This window comes from Heliangelus exortis, chromosome 22, assembly GCF_036169615.1.
Source record: "Heliangelus exortis chromosome 22, bHelExo1.hap1, whole genome shotgun sequence".
Taxonomy (NCBI): Eukaryota; Metazoa; Chordata; class Aves; order Apodiformes; family Trochilidae; genus Heliangelus; species Heliangelus exortis.
This window is the reverse complement of record NC_092443.1, coordinates 9,413,312-9,422,652: the sequence shown is the minus strand read 5'-3', so window position 1 is coordinate 9,422,652 and position 9,341 is coordinate 9,413,312. Positions and strand designations below refer to the sequence as shown.

At 52.1% G+C, this 9,341-nt stretch overlaps 1 long non-coding RNA gene across 2 annotated transcripts; it reads left to right on the top strand.

The window, feature by feature from the left end:
* Positions 1-1,159: 1,159 nt before the first annotated feature.
* LOC139806449 (uncharacterized) lies at positions 1,160-3,893 on the top strand. Of its 2 annotated transcripts, none has more exons than XR_011730245.1 (3): positions 1,160-1,419; positions 2,530-2,641; positions 2,886-3,893. It is a non-coding gene; the product is annotated as an uncharacterized lncRNA (long non-coding RNA). The 2 variants fall into 2 exon arrangements; XR_011730244.1 differs by having other exon boundaries at positions 2,501-2,641.
* The last annotated feature ends 5,448 nt before the right edge of the window (positions 3,894-9,341 follow it).

Sequence of the window (9,341 nt, the reverse complement as noted above, 5' to 3'; positions counted from 1 at the left end):
CTCCAGGGCAGGGGATAGGCTGTAATAAAAGTCTGCTTTATTGCCAGCTGCAACAAAGCCAGGGATTCAGACACATATCACCTTCTGGGTTCATTGTAAACTCCTTTTTATGGCCCTTCTGGTTTATTGCTAATAGAGATTTACAGTGGGAAGAAGGGGCTGTAATTAATTAAGATTGTTATTAGCCAGGGTGGGTTTGATGCAACGAGCAGCACAGCAGCTCTGCTGCCAAACTTGGTACCTGCCCTTCATTACCCAGCCCTGGAAATGAGCTGGGGATGGGCTGGTGTTACCAGTGCCTTACTGGGAGGGGACTGGGAGCTGTAGGACCAAAGCCCTTCCCCATTCAGAGGGACCCACCATGGGTTTGTCCAGCTTGGAGAGGAGCATCTTGAGAACATCATTTCTGCTCCAATGGGTTCTTTCCCTCTGAGTCCTTCAGGGGGCAGGGAAGCAGAAGGAGGTGGATGAGTTTCAATGGTTTCAGGAATTCTTGGAGGCAGGAATAATTTAAAAGCTGGGCACACAGATGTCAGGACCCTTCCCCACAGTCTCCTTCTCATGGAGCTTCTTTCAGTGCCCTCAGCCTGTGGGGACAGGGCCAAACATGCAGAGCTTTAGATAGGGCAGGGAGGACTGTGCCAAAAATATCCCATCCAGCTCAGATGTTTTCTGCTGAACTAAAGCCATAAATTAAAAGCAATTGTTCCTTGTCCATCTCTGGACTCTGGAAATCTTTGGAGCCAACCTCCAGCCTTGGCATCACTGGAGACACTGGAAGTGACTATTAATGTCAACCTGGTTTCCATCACCCCCTGCTCTGCTGGAAGGAAACCTCAAATGCAGCAAATTTTATGAGGTTGCAGCTTTTTGCTGCGAATGTTTCGTGTGCAATTAAAAAGCAAAGAACCAGGGTGAGAAGAGTCCTGCTAATGAGTTGCAGCCAGCTCCTTCGAGGCAAGCTGTCTTTGCAAAGCCCAAATTGTATCATATCAGCCTCCAGAAGCTCCCACAGAAGTTAAACATTAAGTGGTTGAAGCTGCCTGAAACTTCTGTGGTTTCCCTCTGATCACAGGTCAAGGATAAAACCATCAAGGGTGTCCTGATCCCAAGCAGCTGCCATGGAAAGGGCCAAGCCCAGAGAGCACCAAATCTGCACCATAAACCTGACCACGTGTGACTGCTCCTTGGGGCAGCCCTGTCCTGACTTCACAAAACCAGGGAAAACTTTGTCACTGGTGCTGGTAAACACAGGAAGTGACAGCAGGGTGGAGTGGAAGTGAGAATTCAGCTCCTGGTGCTGCCTTAGTTTTGAAAATCCCATTGAGTCCCCAGCCCGAATAAAAAGCTTTGTGGTTATCTGCCCCAATTTCACTCCAGGAATTTCCTGCCAAAGGAAAAAAAGAGAAAGGTTTTGGGGTAAGTAACCAGGAATTGGGTCCCAAGCTGCCTTGGGGGGTGTGAGCAAGAGTTGGGAGCTGCTGGGGGTTCCTTGCTCCCCATGGGGTGTGTGATGGAGCATCAAGGTTTTAGAGAAAGAGCTAAAAGACACCAGGCTCCTCCTCCCCATTTTTATTAATATTCAAGCTAAATAACTTCTCTGAGGACTGGAGAAAATTAAATCTCAAGAAGAACCTAAGCTCTGCTTTAGATTTTCAACCATTTGGAGCTTTTGGTTTGAAGCTTGCGCTTTTATTATAATTATTTTTAAATGTGTTGGGTTTGGTTTTTTTGGCTTTTTATTTTTCCCTGCGAACACCTGGCCCACTTTAGGGGCTATGGAAGAGTAATAAATGATTGTTATTAACTAACAGGGAGCAGCTCCCAGCTGAACAGAGCCCCTTTATGAGGGAATCAGAGTCAGGTTTGGAGGTGGCAGGAGGGTGAGCTCAGGCAGCACCCCTGCATGGGGAAGAGGTTGAGGTAGGGGAGCTTTTGTGTGTGAGGTTAAATAAAAAATAGCTCAAAGGAAAGGGAAAAAAAAAAAAAAGCAAGCTTTTACAAGCCAGAGTTTAAAGACGTGCCCTCCCTTTTTGCCCGTTTATTAAGTAATAATGAAACACTTTTGTCAAAGCTTAGGCACCAAATTTCTGACACCAGATGAGCTCTAGAGCTAATCAGGGGCTGGAAAAATGGGAATATAATTAAGGCTGCTGACAGCCTTGTGTCATTAACCTCACAGCTCTCAGGTGCCACGCTGAACCACAGCTGCAGAAGATACTGTATTACGGGCAGTTGGTTTCAGCCCTGGAAATGAATTTGGCTTTTAATGGCTCTGTAATATCCCAGGAGCTTCTTCAGCTGGGCAGAGGGGAAGGGAGCGATGGTCTGTGCTGGGCCCAGCTTGTTTCTGCCTCTGGCTTTTCAAGGGTAAACAAGAGAGGCTCTTCTGGCTCTTCTCTCCCGGGGAAAATGAGGTTTTCCTGGGTAAGGGTTCATGCTGGGCCAGTCCTGCTCTGGCCCTTCTTCCTCCCACGTAATTAATGATTATTATTATTAGGAGTGTGGGTGTCTGCTTTGCCCCAGCAGGATTCCTGCCTGCACCCCTCTGCCTGCTGTGGATCTGATCCTCTGCTGCAGCCCTGGGAGCTGCATGGGATCCAGCCACCTCCCTGCCTCAGTTTCCCATCACACAGAGGAGGTAACAGCACTGGGGCTTTGGGGGGAAGATGTCTGGAGCTTTGCCAACCACTTCTGGGTCTGCTCTGCTTATGGGGAAGATACCAAGGGAGGCTGGGAAGGGCTCTGTTGGCCCAAGGAGCCCCTCCCTTGGACCCCAGCTGGAGCAGTGCAATGGGCAGCACTGGGGGTGGAGTGAGGCTTTTCTTCATTTTTTAAATTATTATCTAAGCTTGGTTTTTTAATTTTGGTGTTTTTGTTTTCAGCATTTTACTGCTCTGAAGGTGAGAAGATAGGAAGTGGCTTTTTCCACACCCTCAGCACAAGCTGCTTCACCTCCTTAGAGATGCTTGGAAGGAGAAGTGGGGGGACAGCCAGGTCCTGGGCTCAGGGAACCCCTGGGCTGCTGCCAGCAGGATGCCAACAGGAGCCCTCCACCAGAGCTGCTTTTCTGGGCAAGCTGGGAGCTGGTTTCAACCCTTTTGCAAGGCTTGTCTCATAGATGGGTTCCCTGGGGCACGGGAAGGGAAAGGATTGGCCTGGGAAGGCAGGAGGCTGCATCCCTGCCAGGAATAGCAGCACCCTGGCATCCCATGATCCAGGTTCTCCTGCAGAACAACGGGATCACCTTTCCAGAGGCTGAGCAGCTTGGGGGAAGCCCCACCAAGCCCCCTGCCAGCTCCCCATGGGCTGTGCCTGAGCAGGGGTGCTGAGGATGGGCAAAATCCCTGCCAAGAAGGTCACAGCACCCAAAGTGCCTGAGCTGGGCTGGTATTTGTCACTCATCCTCCAGTCTCGTGCTGGTGGCATCTGTTGCCTCAGCCTCTCAAAGGGTGTCTCACACTTTTCTCTGCAGCCTTCTCAGTTTCTCGGCTCAAGCCTTGGACAAGAAGAAAACCAGGGAGTTCTGTTTGCACCCTGTCTGCTTCCCAAGCCCCTGGAGTGTGCCTGGGGAGAGCAGAGCCATACGAAGGCAGGAGTTCAGCAGAAAGGAGGAAACAAAAGCCCCATTATCCATATGGGACCTCGTGAGTGGCTCCCGTAGCTCAGCAATTCCAAGCACTCCAAGTGTAGGGTTCTTACTTGGTTTTAACTCAATTTCTTTGAGATGCAAATCAGAGGGATTATATGCAGAGGCTGCATCAGAAAGTCTTTAATCCAAATGGGCTATAAGATTTATTTAGAAGAGCCAAATGTCTTGTCTGGGACAGAAGCAACTGAGCTGAACAGAAACAGATGGACATAAAGGAAATAAAGCAGCTCTAATGGTCTTATCCAGAGTTTCCAAGTGCTTGGTCTTCGGGAAGCTCCTGGAAGCACGTGATGAGATGGGGAGCTCAGGTTTCACTTAAAAACAGGCCTTGCAGTTCACTGAGAAAAACAATAATAGTTTTATTCCTCCTGTGTGCAGGGAAAGGGCTGCCTTCCAAACTCTGACTCCTCAGCCCAGCTGACATCATCAGATGGAAACACATCGAGCAGGGCTTGTGGATCCCTCCTCTTTATGACAGTGTCAGTATTCCAGCAGGCTGGGGTTGAGGATTTTGGGAAAGCTGATGCTAGCAATAGGGATCACTAGACACTTTGTTTACTACTGCCACAGGAAAAAAAGCATCCCTTGAGCCTGCTGAGGTTCGGTTCTGGGAAATGTGCTGCTGTTTCTGACAGCCTTACCTTTGGTCTGGGGTGTGATGGGGACAGCAGTGGTGCAGAGCCAAGGTCACCTCTGGCTGGGCTGGATGCAGCAGCCCCAGGGCTTGGATGCTGCTGAACCACTGGGCTGGAAACCTCAAGAGTCCCTTGAGACCTTGCACGTCTCCACTTCTTTTGAGGTCAGAAGATTTGCAGCCAGCAGAAGAACCTTCCCTGGGATATCTGGATGTGTTTGGTCCCAGCCAGTCTGCCCAGACAGCAAAGAAAGTGTGAGGACAAAATCCCTGACATCTTAACTGAGCGTTTCTGACTGGTAACAATGGGGAGAGCTTGGGGAGAAAAGGTGAGGTTTGAGTTGGTTTTATCTTCAGCTTTTAGGCTCAGAGTAATGACAAATAATGACATGTTTACCATGAGTAAAAACTGAATATGCTTAATAATGAGCTTGGGGTGCCCAGAGCCAGCAGGTGCTTGCTGTCATCTCTGCAAGATGGGAAATACTTCAGCTGAAGCTCCTGGCAATAGCTGAGAGAGGTCCTTCCACTCACATCTTAAGGGCAGCTCTCCTGAAGCTCCTGCTTGGCTCACTGAGTGAAGCATCCAGAGAAAAACAAAAAAACAAAAAAACCCAAACCTCACGTGTCCGTGCATTTGCTGTCCTTCACCCTGGAGCATTTGAAAGTGGATTAAATAAAAGGTGAGAGAAGTGGAAAGAAGGGGAGGGAGAGCGAGGGAGTGTGAGGAGGAGCTCATCCATTACTATGCTGTGCACAAGGCAGGAGGTCTTGGCCTCCTGGTTTGAGTGCTTATTCCCCATAAAATACAGCTGAGAGAAATCAATACAAGAAGCATGCAAGAACTTAAATCAAAGCACAAGGAAGCAGCTCTTGGTGAATGGAGAGACCTTGCAGAGGAGCTGTCAAAACCAGGGCCCAAGCCCTGCCAGTGCAAAACCTGCCAGGAAGAAAAAAAACCTTCAAGGCTGGTGTGCAGGCTTCAGGCTGCTGTGTGCTTCCTTGGCATGGGATTTGTGCTGGGAAAGGCTCTGATCTCCACGGGGGAAAGCACAGGGACAGGGCAGGCTGGTCATGGCACAAGGGCAAGTTGCCAGGCTGTTCCTGGGGCAGCAAGGAGAGCTGCTGTACTCCAGGTGTCCTATTTAGGCTCCTCAAGGATGTTGGAGATAAGGAGACAAGGGTGGCATCCAGCTTTGGGATACAGGACATGCCCCCTCCAGCCTTGGTCGTGGGGGATGCTCCTGAGAACTTGCACACAGACCCAGGGGACAAGTCCATCCCCAGCAGGGCCATGTCCTGCCAAACCTCCCAGCTTGTCCCCAGCTTGTCCCCAGCAACCAGGTCTCCTCCCCTGGGGCAGGGCCACCTTCCCAGCCAGGTGCTGGCTGCCTGGCCTTGGCAGTAGGATGCAGACATCATAAATCTGCAAAGGTTTTCTCCAGGCAAGCTCCACCTCTGCAGACCACAGGGCACATGTTCTCCTGCTGGGAAATCTGACCCCTCGGTAGCCTGAGAGTCAGGAGAAGCCTGGGTTTGGTGTTTTGAATAAGTGGCTTTTTATCTGAAATCCCTTTGGGAGCATGAGCTCAGTAACCAATGAAATTATATCTGTTGTTTCAAGCAGTGAAGAAAACTTGGCCTGATGTTTATTGAGATTTATGGCTTCCCTTGAGCTTAATTGTCTTTGGGAGCCCTGGATCTTTTTAACGGTTCAGCTAAGTGGTACTAAGAAGGATGGTAATGGTTTGAGCAGTCTGCCCCCTTAGCATATCTCTTGCTCTCACACAATTTGCTGATATTTGGGAAATATAGCTGATACACTCCCCTCCTGAGGTCACAGCTATTCATTGGTGTGAAACTCCAAGTGACAAAACCAGGTGTGAAAAGCTCCCAGGGAGTGTTTCCTTGCCAAGGCAATGACTTCCATCCACGGGGCTGTGCTTCAGGGAAAGAGGAGGAGGAGGAGATGTCCGTGCTCTCTCTCAGGTCCCCTGGCTCTCTGCCCCCCTCCTGGATGCTCTGCTTTGTCTGCCTGGTTGCCACCTGCCTGCTGGACTGGTGTAGACTGGTGTAGACTGGTGTAGTGGTCTCGGCTGCTGGTGCTCAGGCACATCCCAGCATCACTTCCCAAACACACCAGAGCTCCTCCAGGGATGGACATTGGGATCAACCTCTGGAGATGGGATTTGGGATGCTCTGGGAGGGAGGCATCCCTCCTCCCTGCTCTTCACAGGGGGCTGAACTGGGAAGGTGCTGTCTGGGCTGCAGGGAAGGAGCCTCCTGCCCAGTGTCCCCCCTTTGGACACGCAGCCCTGTCCCTTGGGGAAGCATCCTTGGGGCTGGAGGGCTCTGACAAAGAGCTTGTCATGGGGAAGCAAACATTGCCCTTCACACATCATCATTCCTGCCTTCTGCAGCCTTCTCATCTCTTATCAGGGGTGACCCCTCTCACTTTGTTATCTCTCCCCAGCCAGCCAAAGGAGCCTCAGACCTGTCATGGGGGGAATGCCCTTAACCTCTTTCCTCACCTCCACCAGACCCTGTGTCTGCTGGGCAGAACCCTCTGCCAGGAGCAGGGGAGGTCATTCCCACAGCCCTGCATGGTTCAGTGGGCACCTCCATCAATAAACCTCAGGTTCCAGAGGTGCTGAGCTCGGCCATTCGAGGCCACATCTGGCTGGGGCTCCACAGCCTGGCTGAGCTTTCAGCTCCTCTCCCACCTCCTAAGTGGTTTAGGGGAGGAGGGGTGAGCAAAGTCTGGTTTGTTGGGCTCTCCTGTGCTTGAAGGCAGAGGCAGCAAACACAGGCTGGCTGGGCTGATCTCCTGGAGGTGGAGCTGGAGGCTGAGAGCTCCTTCCTAGGTTGTGCCAATGGGATTTTTATCTCTGCTGTGGCTCAAACATTGAGCCTGGAGGTGTTCCCCCCACCTCGAATCCGGGCTCGTGGCACTTGTCCTGGTGTCCTGACTCTGTTGTGTCATCTCCAGATTCAGTGAGGTTTGGATGATCGTGCTGGGGCTGTTAATGTCTCAGGCCATGCTCTCCCTGCTGATAACTTTGGGATTTGCAAGCCAGTTCCAGGATACAGCCCTTCAACAAGTTCTACTCCAACGTTTTCCATGGCCTTAGGCAGCCAGGAGCAGAAGAGCCATGGTGAGTGTGTCACTGGGGTGGTGGCTGTCACAGAGATGTGGGACTGGGGCTGGGGATGCACAAGGACCCCTCCTGCCCCTGCTACCCACACACTGCTCTTCCCATGTATTTTTAGAGCTTGCCTCAGCAGCAGGGTCAGCCTTGGGACCAGCTCTCCAGGGATGCTGCTGGGTGGTAGCTCCTGCCTTGCAGCTGGGTGAATAAATTAACCTACAGCCCACATCACCTCTGAGGGTTTCAACATCTTCCCTAGAGCAAGCCTGGCTTACAGGGATGCTGTGTTGGGGGAAAAGATGGAGTTAAATTCCAGAGGGGTTAAGGAGAGGAGATGGGGTGAGGAGATGAGTCGGGGGATCAAAGGGAGTGGGTAGACAAACCTCCAAGTAGAACCAACCCCACCCATCAGTAAAACACCCCCTCTAATAACTTCCATCCCACCAGAGCTGGGAGGCAAGTGAATGCAAGCCCAGGGCTCCTCTGTGGGACAGCCTGAAGGAGGGGTCTGGCTGCACAGACATCTGGGGAGCTGCTGGGGTCCCTGGAGGAGGTCCAAGCAGCCTTGGACCACACAGAGTCCCCCCAGAGCTGTGAGGTGCAGGGGCTGATGGCAGAGCTGGAAGCCCAGCCAGGTCCAGTCCTGCCTGGGAGATGCCAGCAGCAGGGCCTGGAGCCCAGTCCTGGTACTGAGAGCCCCCAGATCCAGCCGAGAGGAGAAGATTCCCAGTCCCTGGCATCTCAGAGAGGTTGCCCCTGCTCCTGCAGCTGCCTTGGCTTCCCAGCAAACCACTGGGAAGGTGATGGGCTCGGCAGAGAGCTGCTACCTGGGGGACATCTTTGTGTTCAGCCAAGCTGCTGAGAGGCAGCTGAATGCTGTGGGGGTGGAAGAAACCCCTCCTCAGCATCCCCAACCTCTGCATCCTCTGCAGATGGAGAATGGGGGCCACCTAAGTGCTCCTCAGGTGCTGAGGGTGCTTTCCCAGCCCGGGGAATTGAAGGGGAGGTGGCAGCTTTGGCTGTGGGTTGCTGCTGAACTCACTGGTGGATCCTTAATGATGTTTGTGAAAGCCCTGAACTGAGACCACACACGGGAGGCTTCAGGTGAGTGATGTATCTTAAACCTTGAGGGTACTGAGACAAAAATGCTTTTGTGTGTGACTCACCCCCCCTGTGCTAACACTGACTCATAATTACTGATCCTGCTTCAGACAAACCATTGATCAGCATTCAAACACATGGAAAATGCTGATGTGACCCGGGAGGGAAAAGGAGAAGCAGCAAAGCTCTCCATGGCCCTGTGTAAAGCCTGGGGAGCACTGAAACTGCCCCCCTCATCCCAACATGGAATGGGATGAGCCTCCGAGGCCCAGGAGGGTCTGGTCACCCTCATCCCTGCATGGGTCTGGCCATGCTGGGGGGAAATCAGCTTGCACAAGGTGACTTTGGCAGCAACAGCCCTTTTTCTGAAGAGCTTCTGGGGCCAGTTGGATCCCAGCTTTTTCTGTTCCCCTTGGTTTTGAGGATGCTTTGTTGTCCCTCAGGATGTGTCGGGCTCCTTCTCCCCCAGCCCCCACGCAGAGAGGCAGCTGTGGGGATGAAGATGTCTTGTGAGCAGCACACAGGACCTGCAGCAGTGTTTGCAGGGTCCCTCAGCTCCAGCACAATAGGTGCTGCACGGCGGGCTGCTCATGCAGAGCCAACAAGAAAAGCTTGTCAAAGAAAAGCACAAACCAGCACAATCCCTCTTAGTGGAGTAGATTAAACCCTGAACAGTTGTCAGGGCTTTGTAGTGGGGACAGCCCTGAGCTGTCAGCTCGTGGTGTGGTGGCAGAGGCTACCAAGCCCCCAGCTCCTCCAGGTTTCCATCCCTGTTCCTCCAGGTTTCCATCCCTGTTCCTCCAGG